General features: G+C 39.7%; 1 long non-coding RNA gene across 1 annotated transcript in view; it reads left to right on the forward strand.

The window, feature by feature from the left end:
• Positions 1-24,871, forward strand: part of LOC117099390 — a 105,647-nt gene that overhangs the window by 68,942 nt on the left and 11,834 nt on the right. The window contains exon 2 of the long non-coding RNA XR_004443795.1: positions 10,623-10,877. This is a non-coding gene — a long non-coding RNA (uncharacterized LOC117099390). The remainder of the gene's footprint in view (positions 1-10,622; positions 10,878-24,871) is intronic.

Raw genomic sequence — 24,871 nt, forward strand, 5'->3', positions numbered from 1 at the left:
ATTTATCTGTTGTTATTCATTCCCTTATTCTGGCCTCTCCTCTCAGTCCTCTCACTTCCACCCTAATTCAGAATTTATCTTCTCTCCTTGACCAGAGCAATAACCACTTAATTAGTTTCCATGTTATTTGTTTCTTAGGGCTGCCACAGCAAATCACAATCTTGGCGACTTAAAACAATGAGAATTCTTTTCTCTCACGATTCAGGAACCCAGAAGTCTAAAAGCTTTTGAAAACATCTTAGGAAATTCAAGGGTCAATATACATTAAATAAATAAATAAATAAGTAAATAAATAAATTTGACAAGCATTTAATAAGAATTTATTAAACATACATCATATGTTTGTCATTGTTCTAAGGCCCAGAGACTAAAAAAGTGAATAATAACAGCACTTATGATCCTTATCACCCAGAACCTTCTTGTCTAGTAGACAAGGATACACTTGTTCAAAATAGGTTTAAAATACCTTTTATTTTATAGATAGTGAGGCCCTGGTGAGGATTGAGCTGTAATAAACTATTTGAAAGGACTGAAATCCATTTAAAAGCATCTATTCCTAAGTTTTTTTATTGTATTATCTATAGATACAAAATCTGTTTGTCTTTCCCTCCAATAATATTGGAAAGCATGACTAATTAGGAAATGGTCAAAGAGAAAGAAAGGTAAGAGCCACAGCAAGACAATGTGTCAGCAAGATTAAAGGGTACCCCTTTCCTCTTGCTGCTCTTGCAGGCAGCTGGTCACCCAGTGCAGGAGTCTGGGATTTACTCTTCTCTTTGCTTTTGCATCTAGTCAGTCACCCAGTTTCACCTATTCTGATACTATTGCCTCTGAGATCCACACTTTCTTCATCTCCCCTCCTATATTCAGTCCCACATCATCTGACCCCTCTTTATCACAGAAGTCTTAACTTTTCTTCCTCCGCTATCCCTTACTCCTTCCCATAACCCTTGTTCTAAGTATCACTTCTCATCTCCTGGCTGATGGTGGGGTCAGAAGAGTCACTATAAAATACAAATTTCATTCAGACAGTAAGTTATTCCCCAGCCAAAACCCTATCTTCATCCCCATAGCCTTCAGTATAAAGTACAAACTCCTTGTTTGAATATATTTGACAAGGTCAAGAGCCTAGGATGAATTAAATTGGATTGCTATCTATTTCTAAGCTTTATCTCTTACCACTTATAAGAGTGGTAAGAGACCCCTTTGCTCCAGGTATACTACACATCTTGCAATTCCAGGAATGTCACAGTATCTTTCATTTTGCACACACTGCTCCCTTAACCCTCCTTCCTTAACTTGCCTTCCTCTGCTGTCTCCTTTACTCTTCAAAGAAAACGCATGGGTCAGGTGACTTACAACCAACCTCTAGCTCCCTCTGGATGGAGTCCTTCCTCTGGGCTACAGTAGATCTTGAATTCCCTCAATAACAATATAGGACAGTCATTTGTTCGTCTGTCTCTTCTTGAGTGATTCTCAAGTTTGGCTCTACTTTGGGCTTCACCCCAGTGATGATAATTTAATCCATTAGCAGGGGGGCCTATCAGTACTTTTTCAAAGCTGTAGATAAACTTATTGTGCATCTGGCTTGCGAAACACTGCCCCAAACTGTTAAGTTCCTCTGATCGTGGACGTTTTCTTAACTAACTTTATATTCTTAGTGTTTCTTCCCCCAGGCCGTGTTCAGAGTGGGTTCTCCAGGCCCTAATTCAATATTTGTTGAATAAATGAGTATAGATCGTAAAAGAGGAAGTTTGTTGGGACATATTTAGAGGCTTAGGAAGGGGAGGGGTTATTCCAGTATCTGGCTGAGACCAAGCATCTTTCCTTGAATACTTATCCTTGAAGAGTTTGGCCAAGTTTAAGATGCTGGAAAAGTGCCAGCCTCCCACCCTGGAGTTGTTTAATCTTGGGATGTTTCATCTCCATTTGCACATTTCAACCTCATTGGTGCATCAATCACAAATGCTCCATGCATGAGTGAGTCTATGGAAAGAGTGGGAGTTTCTTAGCTCTGCAGCTTATAGTATAATACAATAATTAATAGAATAGACAGAGTTTATTTAAGTAGGAGGGCAGGGAATCACAGCTTTTAAAATTCTTTTTTTTATGTCTCTTCTCTAATCTTTCAGAGTTGCATTTAGTAGACGACATTCCTGTTATTCAAAGAAAAGCTATTAAGGTAGCTTATGTACACCACAAATAAGAAAAAAAATAAGCCTATAATATTAGTTGTACTCATAGCAAAGGCTTTAGTTCTGAACTCATGTTTGTCTCCATTATGTCTTTAAAATATGGACCCTATCCACTCATTTTTGGCACTTTGTCCATAGCAAATATTGCAACTCTTTCTGAATTTAGGTGAAAAATTGGCATATAGTTTCAACAGATAATAGACTCTAGTCTTTTATTTTTCTTTTCTTTCTGCTGGAATGATAGGCATATTCTATTTGGCCATTTAGAATTGTGTTATTTTTAATATTTTAATGACTAAAGTAAAAGCTTGAGCTAAGACTGTGATAAAATACTTGAAATCCAATGCAGACCATCCAATGAAGACATTCTCTTTCCTATTTTCTTTCTGTTGATTTTGTAGCCTTCAGCATATCCTGGGTCTTAAGGCAGAGATTAATGGTTCCATAAACCCAGGAAGTTTTCCAGGACTCAAGTTGTCATTTCAGAAAAAGGCAGAGGGAGAATAGATATTTACAATCTTTCTGACACTAAGTAGATCTTTCCTTGCGAATACTACACAAATAGAAATAGGGCTGTGACATGATGGGTGCATTCCCGAGCCCTTCTGATTCTGGGGTGAGGTGCTGCTTTTACCCTTGTCACTAGCAGCTGAGAATGGGCTGTTGGGCCTCCTTCCTGCATATTATGTGGCATTGGTCTGCTTACTTGTCTCAGTCCCTCAACTTAATTCTCCACACTATTTCCAGAGTAGTCCTCAAAATACATGAGGTTTTCCTGTGTTCCTAAGTTTGAAAACCTTTACGTTTCAGTGGCTGCCAACAGGATAACTTCTCAACCTCTTCCTCTGGTATTCTGCAAAGTGAGCCCGTTAGCCTGATTTTATAACTGAGGCACATGAGGCCTGAGAAATGAAGTGACTTCTTCAGGGTCCAACTGATAGCCGCAGAGTTGAGGTTTGGCCATCTGACTCCTGTTCAAGTACTCTTTTTGCCACTCCATATCGTCTTTGCATTTAATCTCTGCTATTTCATCTGCAAAATGGGCCTCATGATAATGACTTACGTCTCTGATGTCAGGGAGTGTGCTGGCAAGCCTCCACCATGTTTCCTATTAGCTGCAGCTGCTGTTATTCAAGCCCTGTTTAGTCCCCTCCTACACTGAATAGGGCTGACCTGTGTAAACCAATAGGATATTCTGGATATGATGGTGTGTAAATTTCAAGGCTAGAAACACCTGCTCTGGATGTCAGCCTGCATGTGTTGAGGACATGTGGCAAAGAATTGAGGCATCCAGCCAATAGACGTGTGAGTGAGCCATCTGCCAGGTGGACCCTCCAGTTCCAGTCAAGGACTGCAGCATGGCTGATGTCCGGACTGCAACTTTCTGAGCCAGAAACACCCAGCTAAGCCGCTCCTGAACACCCGACCCACAGAAACTGTGAAGTATAATAATAAATATTTATTGTTTTAAGTTGGAGTAATTGATTATGCATCAATAGATAACTAATAAAGAGATTAGAAAGAAATAGCCTTTTGAAGTTTTTTCAACCCTTAAGTCTGAGATTTTATGAGAAAATGATGATCTGCCTTTCTCAGACAGATAGAGGTCTCCTCACTCCTACAACTGGATAAAAGGGCTGTTCAGTGGCTAATCTGATAGACTTTTATTCCAGTGATTATAATTAATTTATCAAATTAATCCTATTTAGATAGAGAAGTATTTAAAGACATAAAAAGACAGTCTTCCTAAATTTCTTCTTGTTACTCATGCTTCGCCCTGTGGATACTGAAACCTGTGGATTCCATCTCTAGCGTTCTCCTCCCTGTCTGTCCCCTCCCCTGTCCCACACCCAGAGCCACCATTCAGGCTATTGTCATGTCATCACCTGCTAAATGGACTATACCAATGACTCTCAATGTCTTCCCTTCTATTTACCTTCCCAAATCCAGATCTGGCAATATCACTACCTTGTTTAAAAAGAGCCTCTCTCCATTATCCTTAAGTTCCACAGCCAGTGGCACAAAGTCTACCGCACCCAAGCTCCTGCTGGCTTTTCTAGCTCTCCCTTGGCTGGTTCTAGGTTCTGACCTCACCATATTACTTAGATCACTCTGGCTCCCATACACCTCCCCACCCTTGCTCATACTGTTCCCTCTCCCTGGACTGTTCCTCCCCTCCAATGCCTACAATGCTCTTCTCTCTTACCTACTTGGTGGGCGCCTTTTCATCTTCAAGGCCCAGCCCTTGGAGAAATCCCCTTTGGTGTTCCATAAAGTCATTTACTTCTTCTCTTGGGCCTCCAGGTACTTAATGTCTCTTTCTATTAAAGCACCTAACACACGAGGTTGGAATGCTTTATTCACTAGTCTGCCTCCTCACTCCAGGCTGGGAATTCCTAAAGGACAGTCATTACTTAGTCTGGGGCCTGGTATGGAGTAGATCCTCAGTACATTTCTTTGGAATGGAAGGATGAATGAGAAGATTAAAAACGCTTTAATTTTCCCTAGGAAGTGATTGTACTCTAAATTATTTAGGGTGCACCTGCACGGTTGAGTCGTCTTTTTAATAGTTTGTTTAGCTCTTTTATTTCCTGAAGCCTTTTGAACATTTTACTTGTTAGCTTTCATCTGTGAAAGCTATAAAAACTCCAAGTCCTGAGGAGTTGCTTAGGACAAGGCTGGGCAAGTGTGGGTAACTGCTTGAGGCCCAGTTTGATGGCAATGGGTCTGGACTGTGCCTTAGACTGGCCAAGTGGGTGAAGCAGGAGCTGGAGATGGTTCTCAAGTATGCTCATGCTGGCCAGCAGAGTGATATATGGAATGGATAAGGCAACAATGGGAAGGGGGCATGGAAACAGCTAGTGTCTAGAGACACAGAAGTCCACATTGGTGGATGGGAATCTGGAAGCAGGTGATGTCTGGAAATAGAGCTGGACAAAGAAATCTCTCTGAAGGCAGTAAATTTGGCCAAATCATCTAACTTTTGAATACCTCATTTTCTCTATCTGTAAAGAGAGGAAAGCAATAGTGGTTACCTGACATAATTGTTGAGAGGATTAAATATATAGATGCATGTGAAATTCTTGGAACAGGGCCGACTGCAGAGTAAGCTCTCGGTGTTTATTAGTTTTTCATGTTAGTATTACTATGGTTTTAGTATTAATGCAAGGCGCAGGGACTCTAATCCCTGGGGGCTGAGTCAAGAGGTCTGATGGGCTGGAGAAAGGTAGAAGCCTATCTCAGGACGCAACTCTAGGACATAAAGGAAGACAGAGGCTTGATACAGGATTTGGGGCATGAAGTCAAGATTGGGTCTGGGGAATATGACAGAAAGGCAGTCCAAAGATAAAAGCAAAGCAAAACAAAACAGAAAAACAAAACAGAAGGCAAAAGATGTTTCACTGCAGGTTGCTTATGTCTCAGTCTCTACAAATTCTCCTTAAAAATATTAGGAAAAACATAAAATTGTTTGTATAGATCAAAGTGGTGGGATATTGGCAATTTCTTAGAGTTTAACCTCAAATATCACACAGTATAGCTCAATATTTTACAGTCTGATCTCTGAGGACTCCATGGACTAGCAGGGTGACTTTGCACAAATTACTTACATTTATACCTCAGTTTCCTCATTTGTAAAAATGGGGAACATATTACTTCATTAGATAATTGCAACAATTAAATAAAATAATTCACATGAGCAATTGTGAAAATTTAACCTGTTAGAAATGTGAACTGTTTAGAAACAACTTCTTTAGAATGTGCCTGTCACATAGTAAACACTCAATAATGTTAACTATTGTTGTTATTATTCTAGACCCCAGAAAACCATGCCCAGTACATGGTAGATATTCAATGAATATGCACCAAGTGAATGAGTGAATCAGTGTAAAGAGCTGTGTACAGAACTCGGCTCATTTTATACCCTGAATAAGTGTTAGCTACTACTATAATTATGCTTTCTCTTTAACTCTTCCAATAGTCTTTTGGAATAACTATTGTTGTCCTTGTTTTATTAGGTGAGACACACAAGTTATAAAATGGTGAAGGAACTTTCCACAGGATACACAGTTAGAAATAGGCAGAGCAAGCATTTACAACCATGTTTGATTAACTCCAACATCACAACAGGTTCAAAAATCTCTTAGTCTGTTCAGGCAGAGATAGCAGAGGAGACTGGGTGGTTTGTAAAGAACAGGAATTTATGTCTTATGGTTCTGGAGCCTGGGAAGTGCAAGATCAGGGCACTGGCAGTTCTGTGTCTAGTGTGGGCCCACTTTTTGGTTCATAGGTGGTGTCTTCTCACTGTGGCCTCACATGGTGGAAAGGGCTAATGAGCTCCCTTGGACCTATTTTATAAGGGCACTAATCCAATTCACAAGTATTAGTTGTCTCCCAAAAGGCTCCACTTCTTAATATCATCCCCTTGGATGTTAGGATTTCAACATACAAATTTTGTGTAGACACAAACATTCAGATCATAGCAAAATCAGAGCTTGGAAAGGACAAAGGATATTTGATGTTTCCTATTTTTGAGCAGGACCTGCGTAAATCCCCCTTGCCTCAAATCTGGATGGGTCTCCAATTATTTTGTGAGGCTGAGCCTATGGTCACATGACCCAGTTGCATGCATAAGTGGTTAGACTAAGGCTACAGTACTAAAGCCTTAGATTACAGTCAACAGTCCCATTTACTTTTTAGATTTAACTCTGAAGAAGTATTTTGCCAAAAAGATTATTGTAATGAAAATAAAGAGGGGATCATGATGAGACAGTTGCTTCTGGAAGTCCTGAGCTGCAGCTGAGAGAGGTTGAGTGGTAAGCATATGCTTGACACTGGCCAGCTCCTGGGTGTAGGGCCTGGTCTGGAGGGACAAACAGGAGGCTCAAGCCAGCCTCTGCCCAGCTCTATCTTTCTGGAGACTGAGATTATAAGCTGATGTCTCAGGCATTATGGCTGCAGCCTCATTTCACCTAATAGGGTTCGGAGGGTGCCCCTGAGAAGGACATTCTTTTTTCTTTTTTTCTTTTTCTTTTTTTTTTTGGGGGGGCGGAGTCTCGCTCTGTCTCCCGGACTGGAGTGCAGTGGCCGGATCTCAGCTCACTGCAAGCTCCGCCTCCCGGGTTCACGCCATTCTCCTGCCTCAGCCTCCCGAGTAGCTGGGACTACAGGTGCCCGCCACCTCGCCCGGCTAGTTTTTTTTTGTATTTTTAGTAGAGACGGGGTTTCACCGTGTTAGCCAGGATGGTCTCGATCTCCTGACCTCGTGATCCGCCCGTCTCGGCCTCCCGAGAAGGACATTCTTTATGTTCAGCTTAATAGAACTTCCTGGATATCCCTTCTTCCCCAGAGCCAAGCAGCTACCTTTGCAGTTTGAGTCCTCCTGTGCTGAATATGCAGAGCCTACACAGAGCACCAAGTTTACAGTCCATCCCTGTACCTGCTCACAAATCTCAAACCCATGAGCAGTTACTTTGTGTTCACTTATAAGCAATTCTCATCTTAATCTGAACACTGAACGTGAAGCAATTTCTATAGTAGCTTCCACTCATTGCATATGTACTGTGTTCCAGGTAGAAAGCATTTAGGGACAAGAAAACTGAGGCTCAGACCGGGTTTTCCCAAACTTTGCTGTGCATGTGAATCATCTTGCGATCTTGTTAAGAGGAAGACTCTGGTTGAGCAGGTCTAGGATAGATTCTGAGATTCTCCCACATGATGCTGATGCTGCTGATCCGTGGGTCACACTTTGAGTATTAAGTGCTTTGCAGAATCTGCATTGTAACAAGATCCTCCAAATGAGTCATATGCACATGTCAGTTTGAGAAGAACTGCTCTACATTACTGAGCCAATTTTTTTGGGATGATTATGGAATTTCTTTTTTATCAAAGTTGTAATGGAAAACTACTTTCAACAAATACCAGCCTGGGGAAAATTGCCTAGGATTGCAAAGAATTTAAAAAATGGAATAACATGTTGAGAGATTCTTTCCCTTAGGACCAAACACGTGGCATCTTTTTCAACACTATTCTACCTGAAGTTAGTGTCAGATCCCACAAATCAAAGGGCTTGGTCCCACAAGACTCTCCCCTTTCAGATGGCAGATGGAAATGGGGTTTCCAGGACACTCCCACCTCTGCCTAGTGGACTGCATATTTTAGCATTTTAAAGATCCCCCTCAGGTTCAACAATTCACTTTGACAAATAATAGAACACAGGAAAGCACTTTATTTGCTGTTAGTGTTTATTATAAAGGATAAAACTTAGGAACAGCCAAACAACTGTAAAACAAAAATAAAATTGTAAGGCTCCCTAACCATTTAAATGAACCCCTCCTGTCGGCTAGGGCACTCCAAAGTTAACCTGAAAAACTGGTTCAGGCCATGATGGGAAGAGGCGTCAGGCACGCTTCATTATCCCTCCCTCCCTTTTGGAGTTCAGGAAAAGCCAACCAACATTTGACATCAACACAGACCTTAAGTCTGATAAGAAACATTTACAGACTATTCTCTCTGAAGCCTGCTACCTGGAGGCTTCATCTGCATGATAAGACTTTGGTCTCCACAACCACTTACAGTAACTCAGACATTCCTTTCTGTTGAAAATAACTGTTTTAACCAATTTCCAAGCAGAAAAATTTTCAAGCTATCTATGACCTGAAAGGCTCCCTGCCTTTGAGTTGTCCCACCTTTCTGGACTGAACCAATGTGCCTTCCATGTATTGACTGATGTCTTGATGTCTCATATCTCCCTAAAATATATAAAGCTATGACTATGCCCTGTCCGCTTTGGGCATATGTTCTCAGAATCACCTGAGAGCTGTGTCACAGGCCATCAGTCACTCATATTTGGCTCAGAATAAATATCTTGAAATGTTTTATAGAGTTTGACTCTTTTCATCAACACAACTCAGGAAGTCGGAGCCTCCATGACCTCTCTGGGTGTTCCACCCTCTCGGCACTGGAATCTCCCTCAACCCTGTTACTTAGAGTTTTTTTTTTTTAATATAGACACGATTGATTACATCATTGGCAGCTGGTGATTACACTCGTTCTCCAGTCCTCTCTCCTCTTCCAGGAGGCCAGTGAGTGGGGCTGCAGTTCCAGTCCTCTAGTCATGGCATGGTCTTCCCAGTGTCCAGTCCCCATCCTGATGCTATCTTGGGGCCCACGAAGAGTCACCTCATTAGCATAAACTTCAGTATGGTGTAAAGGGCTTTTTTATGAATTATAAAACAAAAGAAGCCCCTATTAATCTTATTCAGAAAATTTCTAGGGTTTTAGGTGCTCTGTGCTATGAACTTGGGACAAAGGCTAAATATATATTTCTCAAGATACCACGTACATAAAGGCAGATTTAAAGGCACGTCATAGTAATTCCATTTTCTGCAGGTACCATTGCTATTTAGAAAGAACTTTCCCGTATTTCTCTTCTTTGCTCCCCACCAAGCCCTATTCAATATGGGTGGAGTAGCATTAGCCCAGCAGGTACATCAGTCACACCCATAGTTTAGATAACTTGCTAGGTAGCCATGGTTATGAATTTTTAAAAGTGTACCCCAAACAACTGAGGCTCATACACACCCCATTCATAACAAGAAATGGCATTTCTTTTGAAAGGTAGAAGGGCAGAGATAAAATAATGAAGTGTGAAGTTGACTGGGATTTGCTGGTCAGCATTCTTCATTTGCCTGAGCTGGGCCTGGGAGCGGATAGGGAGCAAGAGAGCCAAGAGGACTTTAGGAGCCCAAAGAAGTCATGCCTCAGATTGAGGAGAGGAGAACTGGCAAAGCTTACAGTAAGGGCTCATCCAGAGCTGCCAATGAATGGTTTGGGTCAAAGGCCACGAAATGTTCTTACCTTTATGTAACAAATCTTGGTACTGGGCATTCATTTTAAGAAAAAAAAAATGTTTACATGATATCTACAGCAACTTTCTTAAAATAACACAAAACTGAAAACAAATGCATATTTAAATTACTAGAGGACTGACTATGTTGCAGTATTTGATGAACTCTGCCAGAAAAATTGTCAATTTGTACCAACAATGCAATAAAAAATAAAAATTATATATCAACATGAAAATGTTTACAACTGAGAATTAAGTGAAATAGCAGATTATAAAAATTTATGTGTTCTATGATTGCAATTATATAAACTAAGATAGGATGAGGGATATAGTAAAAATAAATTGTTTTGATGTCGTGTTGGGATTAGAGATAATTTTTCTCCTTTAAAATTTCCTTATTGTTACTCCTTTTACAATAAAAATGTAAATAGTGTTATGAATACAAGTTCTGTGTATCTCTGAGCACAATTTCTGTGTCCTAACAGTTCGTGGTGAGGAGGATAAAAGGTATAAACAAATTTTATTATCCTAAAAATATATCTATGAGTAAAATTAATTTTTGGCCTCTTTTTTCTTTGCAGGTGTCTCATGAAAATGACTATAAAACTTCTTGGCAAATGGGAGTACTTTGGAATATTTAGGGAAAATTGTCAGATAGGAGACAGGACTAAAGTGCAGCTCCCACTTGGATAAACTGAACAGCATGTGGAGACTCACATTGTGAATTTTTGCTCCAAGAACTACCTCAGGAAAATACCAGAAAAAGCAAAAGAATTCACAGACCCTTTGAAAAAAGTGACTTGCCACTCCAAACTCCATGAGACAGCTAAAAAACTGTGAGTTCCCAAAGTGTGAAGGGGGGAAACGTCTGCCTCTGAACACACATTGCTACCGGGGAACCTGCAAATCAGGTCATGGGAGAAGGATTTAATCATGCCTAGAGTTGAAAAGGATTTAAGGAGCTGAGTGAAATATAAACATAGAAGAAGCAGTGGGAAGAGCCCTATAGGCACTCTCAGTCTCCAGCTTGAGCCCAGAAAAGCCATTCCTGGCTTTATCTCACAGGAGTCCTTGGAGGAAGGCAGCTAGTGGAATTCAGGAGGGGACATGGGGTGAAGAAAGCTTCCAGTGGAATTTTGTAATAATTTTGACTGAGCACAAATTTTTCTGAGCAGACTGTAGCAGTGGGGAGAGGGGAAATAGGGGCACAAATAGGAAGTGCAGATATGAGTATAGAAACTACAGCCAAGGGTGTGGGTAGAGGGGTAGGGGTAAGGGGTGAGGCCTTAGAACCATGCTTACTTTCTCAACAGGAAGACTTGTAGGCTGGGGCAAGATCTCAGCCCTGCTTCCCAGCTGCCTGGATGTAAACTTGGTGCTGTTAGTGAGGCATGGAGGGAGTGAGACTGGCCTTGTTGCATGAGAGCTGGGTGAGGCCTATCACTGCCAACTTTCCCCTAGTTCCCTGGTGACCTGTATGATGCAGCAGAGGCAGCCAAAATCACCCTGAGAACACAACTGCATTGTCTTGTGAGCCACCCCCCATTCCCCACAGTAGCCACAGCAAGCCTCGCCCAAGGATAGTCTGAGCTCTGACCCACCTAATTCTGCCCCCACCTAATCATTTTTCTCTGCCTGCCCTGGTAGCCAAAGACAAAAGACATAAGCTCTTGAGAGCTCTGTGGCCCCACCCACTGCCTGAGAAACCCGAGTACTTATCCTGGACAATGTAGGGCAAGTGTATATGCCCCTTCTACCACTGCAGCTAGTGCTGTCTTGAAAGTGCCACCTTCCGGCTGGAGGCCAACCAACTTAAGCCATTACAGCAGCTCATACCAGACAACCCTGCTCCAAAGAAGAGAAAACCACAGCTAATTCCACCACCTGCACCACCCTGGCTAACCAGAGGTCCTGAGTCTGTCCTTGTGACAGCATCACTGCTAGCATAACCAGCATTTGAGAAAAACAGGACGCTAAACAAAACTACAGCCAAAGACTCCCACAGAGTCCACTTTATGCCCCTCCTACCTCCACTGGAGCAGGTGCTGGTATCCATGGCTGGAAGACCTGAAGACAAACAGGTCTCTTTGCAGGACTCTTTGCAGACATTCCTCAGTATCAGCTCACAGCCTGCTAGCCTCATTGAGGAGCTAGACCCAGAAGAGCAATAACAATCACTGCAATCTGGCTCTCAGGAAGCCCCATCCCTACGGGAAGCAGAAGAACACCACATCAAGGATCACCCTGTGGGACAAAAGAATCTGAACAGCAGCCCTTGCGTTCTAGATCTTTCTACTGAAACAGTCTACCCAAATGAGGAGGGACCAGAAAAGAATTCTGGCAATATGACTAAACAAGTTTCTTTAACACCCCTAAAAGATAACACTAGCTCTCCAGGAGTGGATTCAAACCAAGAAGAAATCTCTGAATTGCTAGGTAAAGAATTCAGAAGGTTGATTATTAAGCTACTCAGGGAGGTACCAGAGAAAGGTGAAAAACAACTTAAAGAAATTTAAATAAATACAGAATATGCATAAAAATGTCTCCAGAGAAAGAGATATTATAATGAAAAGACAATTACAACTTCTGAAAATGAAAAGCACACTTAAAGAAATGCAAAATATGCAAGAAAATTTCAACAATAGACTCAAGTAGAAGAAAGAACTTCAGAGCTTAAAGACAAGGCTTTCAAATTAACCCAATCCAACAAAGACAAAGAAAAAAATAATTAAAAAAGTAAATCCTCCAAGAAGTTTGGGATTATGCTAAACCACAAACATAAGAATAATTGGTGTTCCGAGGAAGAAGAGAAATCTAAAAGTTTGGAAAAATTCTTTGAGGGAATAATCAAGAAAAGTTTCCCTGGCCTTGCTAGAGATCTAGACATCCAAATACAAGAAGCTCAAAGAACACCTGGAAATTCATCACAAAAAGATCATCACCTAGGCACATAGTAATTAGATTATCTAAATCAAGACAAAGTAAAGAATCTTAAGAGCTATGAAGTGAAAGCATTAACAGCAGATTTCTCATCAGAAACCCTACAAGCCAGAAGGGATTGGGGTCCTATCTTTGGCCTTCTTAAACAAAATAATTATTAGCTAAGAATTTTGTATCCAGTGAAACTAAGCTTCGTAAGTGAAGGAGAGATAAAGTCTTTTTCAGACAAACAAATGCTAAGAGAACTCACCACTACCAAGCCAGCACTACAAGAACTGCTAAAAGGGGCTCTAAATCTTGAAACTGTTCCTCAAAATATACACAAAAATAGAACTTCCTTAAAGCTTGAATCTCACAGGGCCTATAAACAATAACATAATGAAAAAAAAAAAAAACCCACAAGGTCGTCAGGCAACTAAATGAATAGAACAGTACCTCATATCTCAATACTAATGTATAATGTAAATGGCCTAAATGTTCCACTTACAATATACTGAATGGCAGAATGGATAAAAATCCACCAACCAAGTATCTGCTTTCTTCAGGAGACTCACCTAACACATAAGTACTCACATAAACTTAAGGTAAAGGGGTGGAAAAAGATATTCCATGCAAATGGAAACCGTAGCTATTTTTATATCAGACAAAACAGACTTTAAAGCAACTATAGTTAAAAAAGACAAAGAGGGACATTATATAATGATAAAAGAATTAGTCCAACAGCAAAAAGCACAATCCTAAATATATATGCACCTAACATTGGAGCTCCCAATTTTTTAAAACAATTGCTACTAGACTTAAGAAATGAGACAGGAGACAACACAGTAATAGTGGAGGACTTCAATACTCCACTGATAGCACTAGACAGGTCATCCAGACAGAAAGTCAACAAAGAAACAATGGACTTAAACTATACCCTAGAACAAATGGACTTAACAGATATTTACAGAACATTCTACACAACAACTACAGAATATACATTCTTTTCATGAGCACATGGCACATTCTTCAAGATAGACCATACGATAGGCCACGAACAAGCCTCAATAAATTTTTAAAATCAAAATCATATCAAGTACTCTCTCAGGTCACAATGGAATAAAATTGAAAATTAACAGCAAAAGGAACCCTCAAAACTATACAAATACATGGAAATTAATCTGTTTCTGAATGATCTTTAGGTCAACAATAAAATCAAGATGAATATTAAAACATTTTTTGAACTGAATGATTATAGTGACACAATGTATCAAAACCTCCAGGATACAGCAAAAGTGGTACTGAGAGGACAGTTCATAGCATGAAATGCCTACATCAGAAGCCTAAAAGAGCACAAATAGGCAATCTAAGCTCACACCTCAAGGAAGTAGAGAAACAAGAACAAACCAAACCCAAACCCAGCATAAGAAAAGAAATAATAAAGATCAAAGAAGAAGTAAATGAAATTAAAACAAACAATACAAAAGATAAATAAAATAAAAAGCTGATTCTTTGAAAAGATAAACAAAATCAATAGCTCATCAGTGAGATTAACCAAGAAGAAAGAACATCTGAATAAGCTCAATTAGAAATGACATGGAAGATACTACAACTGACACTACAGAAACACAAAAGATCATTCAAGGCTACTATGAACACCTTTATGCACACAAACTAGAAAACCTAGAGGAGATGGATAAATTCCTGGAAATATACAACACTCCTAGATTAAACCAGAAGGAAATTGAAACTCCAAACAGACTAATCACAAGCAGCAAGATTGAAACACTAATAAAAAGAATTACCAACAAAACAAAGTTTAGGACCAGATAGATTCACAGCTGAATTCTATCAAACATTCAAGGAAGAATTGGTGTCAATCCTACTGAAACTATTCCAAAAGATAAAGAGGGGATCCTCCCTAAAAAATCCTATGAAGCCAGTATCATCCTAATACCAAAACCATGAAAGGACATAACAAAAAAAGAAAACTGCAAACCAGTATCCCTGATGAACATAGATGCAAAAATTCTCAACAAAATACTAGCTTACTGAATCCAACAGCATATCGAAAAGATAATCCACCATAATCAAGTGGGTTTCATATCAGGGATGCAGGGATGGTTTAACATATGCAGGTCAACAAATGTGATACACTACATAAACATAATTAAAAACAAAAATCACATGATCATCTCAATAGATACAGGAAAAGCATTTGACAAAATCCAGCATCCCTTTATGATTAAAAAATTGGCGAAGAGACATACCTTAAGATAATAAAAACCAAAAAAAAAAAAAAAGATAATAAAAACCATCTATGACAGACCCACAGCCAACATTATACTGAATGGCAGAAAGTTGAAAGCATTCCTCCTGAGAACTGTAACAAGACAAAGATTCCCACTTTCACCAATTCTATTCAGCGTAGTACTGGAAGTCCTAGCCAGAACAATCAGACAAGAGAATAAAATAAAGGGCATCCAAACCAGTAAAGACGAAGTAAAACTGTTACTGTTCACTGATGATATGATTGTGTACCTAGAAAAACCTAAAGACTCATCTAAAAAGCTCTTAGATCTGATAAATGAATTCAGCAAAGTTTCAGGACACAAAATCAATGTACACAAATCAGTAGCACTGAAGTACACCAACAGTGACCAAGTTGAGAATCAAATCACATCTATAGAACTCTCCACCCCAAATCAACAGAATATACATTCTTCTCAGCACCACATTGCACTTATTCCAAAATTGACCACATAATTGGAAGTAAAGCACTCCTCAGCAAATGTACAAGAACAGAAATTATAACAAACTGTCTCTCAGACCACAGTGCAATCAAACTAGAACTCAGGACTAAGAAACTCAATCAAAACCGCTCAACTACATGGAAACTGAACAACCTGCTCCTGAATGACTACTGGGTACATAACGAAAAGAAAGCAGAAATAAAGATGTTCTTTGAAACCAATGAGAACAAAGATACAACATACCAGAATCTCTGGGACACATTTAAAGCAGTGTGTAGAGGGAAATTTATAGCACTAAATGCCCACAAGAGAAAGCAGGAGAGATCTAAAATTGACACTCTAACATCACAATTAAAAGAACTAGAGAGGCAAGAGCAAACACATTCAAAAGCTAGCAGAAGGCAAGAAATAACTAAGATCAGAGCAGAACTGAAGGAGATAGAGACACAAAAAACCCTCCAAAAAATCAATGAATCCAGGAGTTGGTTTTTTGAAAAGATCAACAAAATTGACAGACCGCTAGCTAGACTAATAAAGAAGAAAAGAGAGAGGAATCAAATAGACGCAATAAAAAATGATAAAGGGGATATCACCACCGACCCCACAGAAATACAAACAACCATCAGAGAATACTATAAATGCCTCTACACAAATCAACTAGAAAATCTAGAAGAAATGGATAATTTCCTGGACACTTACACTCTCCCAAGACTAAACCAGGAAGAAGTTGAATCCCTGAATAGACCAATAGCAGGCTCTGAAATTGAGGCAACAATTAATAGCTACCCACCAAAAAAAGTCCAGGACCAGATGGATTCACAGCTGAATTCTACCAGAGGTACAAGGAGGAGCTGGTACCATTCCTTCTGAAACTATTTCAATCAATAGAAAAAGAGGGAATCCTCCCTAACTCTTTTTATGAGGCCAACATCATCCTGATACCAAAGCCTGGCAGAGACACAACAAAAAAAGAGAATTTTAGACCAATATCCCTGATGAACATCGATGCAAAAATCCTCAATAAAATACTGGCAAACCGGATTCAGCAGCACATCAAAAAGCTTATCCACCATGATCAAGTGGGCTTCATCCCTGGGATGCAAGGCTGGTTCAACATTCACAAATCAATAAACGTAATCTGGCATATAAACAGAACCAAGGACAAGAACCACATGATTATCTCAATAGATGCAGAAAAGGCTTTTGACAAAATTCAACAGCCCTTTATGCTAAAAACGCTCAATAAATTCGGTATTGATGGAATGTACCTCAAAATAATAAGAGCTATTTATGACAACCCACAGCTAATATCATACTGAATGGGCAAAAACTGGAAAAATTCCCTTTGAAAACTGGCACAAGACAGGGATGCCCTCTCTCACCACTCCTATTCAACATAGTGTTGGAAGTTCTGGCTAGGGCAATCAGGCAAGAGAAAGAAATCAAGGGTATCCAGTTAGGAAAAGAAGAAGTCAAATTGTCCCTGTTTGCAGATGACATGATTGTATATTTAGAAAACCCCATCGTCTCAGCCCAAAATCTCCTTAAGCTGATAAGCAACTTCAGCAAAGTCTCAGGATACAAAATTAATGTGCAAAAATCACAAGCATTCTTATACACCAGTAACAGACAAGCAGAGAGCCAAATCAGGAATGAACTTCCATTCACAATTGCTTCAAAGAGAATAAAATACCTAGGAATCCAGCTTACAAGGGATGTAAAGGACCTCTTCAAGGAGAACTACAAACCACTGCTCAGTGAAATCAAAGAGGACACAAACAAATGGAAGAACATACCATGCTCATGGATAGGAAGAATCAATATCGTGAAAATGGCCATACTGCCCAAGGTGATTTATAGATTCAATGCCATCCCCATCAAGCTACCAATGACTTTCTTCACAGAATTGGAAAAAACGGCTTTAAAGTTCATATGGAACCAAAAAAGAGCCCGCATTGCCAAGACAATCCTAAGTCAAAAGGACAAAGCTGGAGGCGTCACGCTACCTGACTTCAAACTATACTACAAGGCTACAGTAACCAAAACAGCATGGTACTGGTACCACAACAGAGATATAGACCAATGGAACAGAACAGAGTCCTCAGAAATAATACCACACATCTACAGCCATCTGATCTTTGACAAACCTGAGAGAAACAAGAAATGGGGAAAGGATTCCCTATTTAATAAATGGTGCTGGGAAAATTGGCTAGCCATAAGTAGAAAGCTGAAACTGGATCCTTTCCTTACCCCTTATACGAAAATTAATTCAAGATGGATTAGAGACTTAAATGTTAGACCTAATACCATAAAAACCCTAGAAGAAAATCTAGGTAGTACCATTCAGGACATAGGCATGGGCAAGGACTTCATGTCTAAAACACCAAAAGCAACGGCAGCAAAAGCCAAAATTGACAAATGGGATCTAATTAAACTAAAGAGCTTTTGCACAGCTAAAGAAACTACCATCAGAGTGAACAGGCAACCTACAGAATGGGAGAAAATTTTTGCAACCTACTCATCTGACAAAGGGCTAATATCCAGAATCTACAAAGAACTCAAACAAATTGACAAGAAAAAAACAAACAACCCCATCAAAAAGTGGGGAAAGGATATGAACAGACATTTCTCAAAAGAAGACATCCATACCGCCAACAGACACATGAAAAAATGCTCATCATCACTGGCCATCAGAGAAATGCAAATCAAAACCACAATGAGATACCATCTCACACCAGTTAGAATGGCAATCATTAAGAAGTCAGGAAACAACAGGTGTTGGAGAGGATGTGGAGAAATAGGAACACTTTTACACTGTTGGTGGGATTGTAAACTAGTTCAACCATTATGGAAAACAGTATGGCGATTCCTCAAGGATCTAGAACTAGATGTACCATATGACCCAGCCATCCCACTACTGGGTATATACCCAAAGGATTAAAAATTACTCTACTACAAAGACACATGCACACGTATGTTTATTGCGGCACTATTCACAATAGCAAAGACTTGGAATCAACCCAAATGTCCATCTGTGACAGACTGGATTAAGAAAATGTGGCACATATACACCATGGAATACTATGCAGCCATCAAAAAGGATGAGTTTGCGTCCTTTGTAGGGACATGGATGCAGCTGGAAACCATCATTCTTAGCAAACTATCACAAGAAGAGAAAACCAAACACCGCATGTTCTCACTCATAGGTGGGAACTGAACAATGAGATCACTTGGACTCGGGAAGGGGAACATCACACACTGGGGCCTATCATGGGGAGGGGGGAGGAGGGAGGGATTGCATTGGGGAGTTATACATGATATAAACGTCATGCACATGTACCCTAGAACTTAAAGTATAAGAAAAAAAAATGCATTTTAAAGCAAATTAAACATAATTAAAAAAAAAAAAAAGAATCAAATCAAGAACTCAACCCCTTTTACAGCAGATATGGAAATAAATAAATACAACACAACACAACAAAACACTTAGAAATATACCTAACCAAGGAGGTGAAAGATCTCTAGAAGGAAAACTGCAAAACACTGCTGAAAAAAAACATAGACAACACAAACAAATGGAAACATCCTAGGCTCATGGATGGGTATAATCAATATTATAAAACATGACTATACTGCCGAAAGCAATCTATAACATTCAGTGCAATTCTTATCAAAATACCATTATCATTCTTCAGAGAACTAGAGAAAAACTATCCTAAAATTCATATGGAACCGAAAAAGAGCCACATAGTCAAAGCAAGACTAAGCAAAAAGAACAAATCTGGAGGCATCACATTACCCAACTTAAAACTATACTATAACACTATAGTCACCAAAGCAACATGGTACTGGTATATAAACAGACGTGTGGACCAATGGAACAGAATAGAGAACCCAGAAGTAAAGCCAAATACTTATAGCCAACTGATCATCAGCAAAGCAAATAAAAACATAAAGTGGGGAAAGGACTCCCTATTTAACAAATGGTCCTGGGATAATTTGCAAACCATGTGTAGAAAGATGAAACGATCCTTATCCCTCACCTTATACAAAAATCAACTCATGATGGATTAAAGACTTAAATCTAAGACCTAACACCATAAAAATTGTGCAAGATAACATCAGAAAAATTCTTCTAGACATTGACTTAGCAAAGACTTCAGGACCAAGAACCCAAAAGCAAATGCAACAAAAACAATGAAAAATAGATAAGACTTGATTAAACTAAAATGCTTTTGCACAGCAAAAGAAATAGCAGAGTCAAACAGACAATCCACAGAGTGGGAGAAAATCTTTGCAAACTATGCATCTGACAAAGGACTAATATCCAGAATCTACAAGAAACTCAAATGAATCAGCAAGGAAAAAACAAATAATCCCATCAAAAAGTGGGCTAAGGACTTGAATATACAATTCTCAAAATAAGATATACAAATGGCTAATAAACATATGAAAAAATGCTAAACATCACTAATTGTGACAGAAATGCAAATCAAACCCACAGTGCAATACTACCTTACTCCTGCAAGAATGGCCATAATTTAAAAATGAAAAAAAAAATGATGTTGGTGTGGATGTGGTGAAAAGGGAACACTTTTACACTGCTGGTGGGAATGTAAACTAGTACAATTACTATGAAAAACAGTATGGAGATTCCTTAAAGAACTAAAAGTACAACTACCATTTGATCCAGCACCCCCGTTAACTCAATACCTACCCAGAGGAAAGTAAATCATTATATGAAAAAGACACTTGCACACACATGTTTATAGCAGCACAATTTGCAACTGCAAAAAATATAAAACCAGGCTAAATGCCTATCATCCAATGAGTGGATAAAGAAAATGTGGTGTGTATATACTATGGAATACTCCTTCAGTCATAAAAAGAAATGAGATAATGGCATTCACCACAACCTGAACTGAGTTGGAGAGAATTATTTTAAGTGAAATAACTCAGGAATGGAAAACCAAACATTGTATGTTCTCACTTATAAGTGGGACCTAAGCTATGATGGTACAAAGGCATACGACTGATACAATGGACTTTGGGGACTCAGGAGGAAGAATGGGAGGGGGTGCGAGATAAAAGACTACACGTTGGGTACAGGGTACACTGCTTAGGTTATGGGTGCATCAGAATGTCAGAAATCACTGCTAAATATCTTATCCATGTAAGTAAACACTACTGGTTCCCCAAAAACTATTGAAATTAAAACAAAACAAAACAAAACAAAAAACAGAAACAGCTAGAAGAAATCTGTGTGACAATGGTTTCAATAGAAAGTGAAGGAATGAAATTGGAGTTAAAGAGGACAAGAAGGCATCAAGACCTCAGTGTTGCCAGAGGGAGGACTCTGGTGCTGGCAGAAGCAATCTACCATGTCCCTGAGTCTCCCTACATATTTTTACTGGGCATGTCAACAATGCAAGGGTCGGGCCACTCTTTACCTGGGCCATTTCTTAGAGTCGTGTGTGCAGTCATAAATCTTGAGAATGGATGTTTGTCACCTCAAACCTCATGTTGAAATTTGATCCCCAATAGTTTAGGTGGAGCCTATTAGGAGGTATTTGGGTTGTGGGGCAGATCTCTCCTAAATGGCTTGGTGCCATCCTCATAGCAATGAGTGACTTCTTGCTCTAGTTCCCATAAAACTTCCCCCAAGACCTGGTTGTTAAAAGGAGCGTGTCACCCCAAAACTTGCATCCTTTCTAGCCATGTGATCTCTGCACATCCCCTTCACCTTCCACCATGAATGGAAGCTTCCTGAGGCCCTTACCAGAAGCAGATACTAGTGCCATGCTTTTTGTACAACCTGCAGAACTGAGCCACATAAGCCTTTAAGAAAAAAAAAAATAAATATGTAGCCTCAGGTATTCCTTTATAGCAACACAAATGAACTAGCACAGCCTCTTACCCCAGACAAGGCATAGGCTTGCTTCCACTGACTATAAAAGCAGTGAATCCTTTAATTTCAGTGTTCCCTTCCTATAATGCAACCCATAGCATGCTCAGACGTGCCCAAGGCCTCTCTCTGTCAGTTTCAGGAGACTTGGAGGAGTGGGCATGGGGAATCAGCAGATACAAACCAACATGAAATTGTGGCTACTCCTTTTGCCATGAGAAATAAAGTCCTTTGTCTCTGAAAAAATATTGTTGTCAAATTCAAACCTCTGTCTGGGTGGATCTGACTCAAAATATAGGCCATGCAACATTCCTGGCCTTGTCCTTGAAAGGTCCTGGTGCTGTAGCTCACGAGCAAGGCAGATTCCAGAGCTTCTAAGCTCAGAACTGAGCCTTTGTGAGAAACAGTTTGACAATTATGCATTAACATGACATGGTCAGAAAAGACAAATCATTTCAAAAGTGAGCCCAAGTCAATAGTTACTTGACAGATACTTGAAACTATGAGCATTGATTTTGATGAAATTTTTGCAGGGACAACTTGAGGTAGAAAACTGACAGTAAATTGAACAAGGATGTATGTATTAAAGGATAGAAAAAGAGTTGTCTCAGCAATATTTGGGAATTGGACTGGTTACCTAATAATTTAAAATATCTAACACATCAAAAAGTGTTTCTATATCACAATTAAAAAGAAGGATAATGTTTTCATGCTTGTATTAGTTGGTACTTGCATTGCTATAAGGAACATGAGACTGGGTAATTTATGAAGAAAATAGGTTTAATTGACTCACAGTTCACAGGCTGTACAGGGAGCATGACTGGGGAGGCCTCAGGAAACTTATAATCATGGAAGAAGGTGAAGGGGAAGCACACACATATTCACATGGCCAAGCAGGAGAGAAAGAGCAAAGGGGGATGTGCTAGACACTTTTAAACAACCAGGTCTCATGAGAACTCACTCACTGTCATGAGAACAGCAAGAGAGAAGTCCGCCCTCATGATCCAATCACCTTCCACTGAACCCTTCCTCCAACACTGAAGATTACAGTTTGATATGAGATTTGGGTGGAGACACAGAGCCAAACCATATCAATGCTTATTAACACTGTACATGCTGTAACCTTGTTGGTGCTAATATATAGGCTATTAAAGAAAAATAAAATGCTTTGCTACTCAGGTTGTTACTTTTACTTACTCAGTTGATGCTGTGGGAGAATAGATGAAGTCAGTATTTATCAAATTGCCCCATCTCACCTGCCTTCCCAGGAGTATCAAGTGACACTTTTACTAAAGGCACTGACACAGGCTTAGGGGAATGTGCCAGCTACCCAAAGGCTCCCGTTACATTCAGGAGCGGGGTCAATACCATAGCAATTGAGCAGGGATTCAACGCTTGAATTCTGTCTGCCAGTGGCCTTCGGATATATCTCAATAAGTTCCTCCTTAGCAATGCTCTCCCTTTGGTCCATGCCCATCATTTATTTGCATCCATTCCCAGAAGCCTCAGTTTATAGTCCCTCTCTCATTACCATTGCCGATTAGGTACTGGGCAATGTGTTGGTCCTACAAGACCTACTAAACAAATTTCAGAAAATGAGATTATTTGGCCAAATCAACCAAGGCATTTGCCTTGCTTCTCTTCCTCAGCAGTGAGTAATAATAATTCCACAAATATAGAAAATAAATATTATTAAGATATAGATCTCTGGAGATAGATTATTGATAGAAGAAAGTCTTTTAAAAGAAGACCTTAATGTTTTATTAGAAAGCTTACAACACTAAACACTAAAACAACTATTCCCTTTCAGTGGCTGCACAAGTAAAGTCATCTTGAAACTATTTTTAAAGGATAATTTAACCTCAGCATCAAAATTTAGTACTCGAAACCTCTAAACAAATAGTAGAGATGAAGTTACAGCAGTATGTTTACCAGAGAAGGATTTGGGGTCAACTTTTGAAATAGAAGTGGATGCCATCGTGATAGACAGGCATGGCATTCTTCCAGCATTGTTCAGAGGTATGACCAGACAAACAGGACACCCCATCTTAGCACATGCTGCTCCTTCATCCTTGCCATCCTCTCTCCTCCTCTTCCTTGATACCTGGCTAACACACCCATTTGACTTGGAAGACCTGGCTTAACTCTGGATCTAGAGTTAGAAAAAAATTTGAATAACTTTTTAAGCTTACACAGCTAGAAAGTGGCTGGGTCAAGACAAACCTAGATTTGACTCCAAAACCCATAATTTTATGCTCTGTGCTTTACTGCCTCTTATTTCAACTATAAACCACCTCCCCACAGATTTCTGTGTAACTGTCATCCTTTCTGTTCTCTAGGAAAAGGGGGAACATATTCCAAGCTCCTGCTGGAAGGGGTGTCCGGGCCCACTTGAGCCAGCATAATTCATTTCTTTCTCTCTGTAATATGGTTTGGTTGTCTCCCCACACAAATCTCATCTTGAATTGTAGCTCCCATAATTCTCACATGTTGTGGGAGATACCCCACGGGAGATAATTGAATCACAGGGGTGGTTTCCCTTATACTGTTCTTGTGATATTGAATAAGTCTCATGAGATCTGATGGTTTTATAAGGGGTTTCCCCTTTGGCTTGGCTTTCATTTTCTGTCTTGCCTGCTGCCATGTAGGATGTGCCTTTCATCTTCCACCATGATGGTGAGGCCTCCCCAGCCATGTGGAGGTGTGAGTCCATTAAACTTCTTTTTCTTTATAAATTACACAGTCTCAGGTATGTCTTTATCAGCAGTGTGAAAATGAATCAATACACTCTCCTACTCCTAATAAAAGTAAAAATAGAAATGAAAAACAGTTGAATATTGTGTCACTAAATGTGATGTGAAAGCTCAACTAATGGCTCCCAAGGAGTTTCTTAGAATTGTCAACTTGAAGTTCAGCCATTGGAAGGCACATTCAGGGAAGAGGTTTTGACAGAGTTGAAAACTTGTGTCAAACTTTTGACACAGCACAGTCTTTTGACACTTCTTTGTGGCCTCTTTCAGAAAGACCCAGTGCCTGCCCAGACTCCTTGGTAATAAGCAGAACTTTTAGAATCACTTGATGGAGAAAGTTCAGCATGGTGCTTAAAACTGATGTCTTTCATATCCTCTAGACTTGGCTTTGAATCTGTGCTCCCTGAGACTCAGTTTCTTCATCTGTGAAGTGAGGGCAGCATCCCTTGGAGGACTGGCTTGAGACTAAATGAAATAATAAACCACAGGAGATACAGAGGGGT

Source organism: Trachypithecus francoisi, unplaced genomic scaffold (genome assembly GCF_009764315.1).
Source record: "Trachypithecus francoisi isolate TF-2019V2 unplaced genomic scaffold, Tfra_2.0 Lachesis_group16, whole genome shotgun sequence".
Lineage (NCBI taxonomy): Eukaryota > Metazoa > Chordata > Mammalia > Primates > Cercopithecidae > Trachypithecus > Trachypithecus francoisi.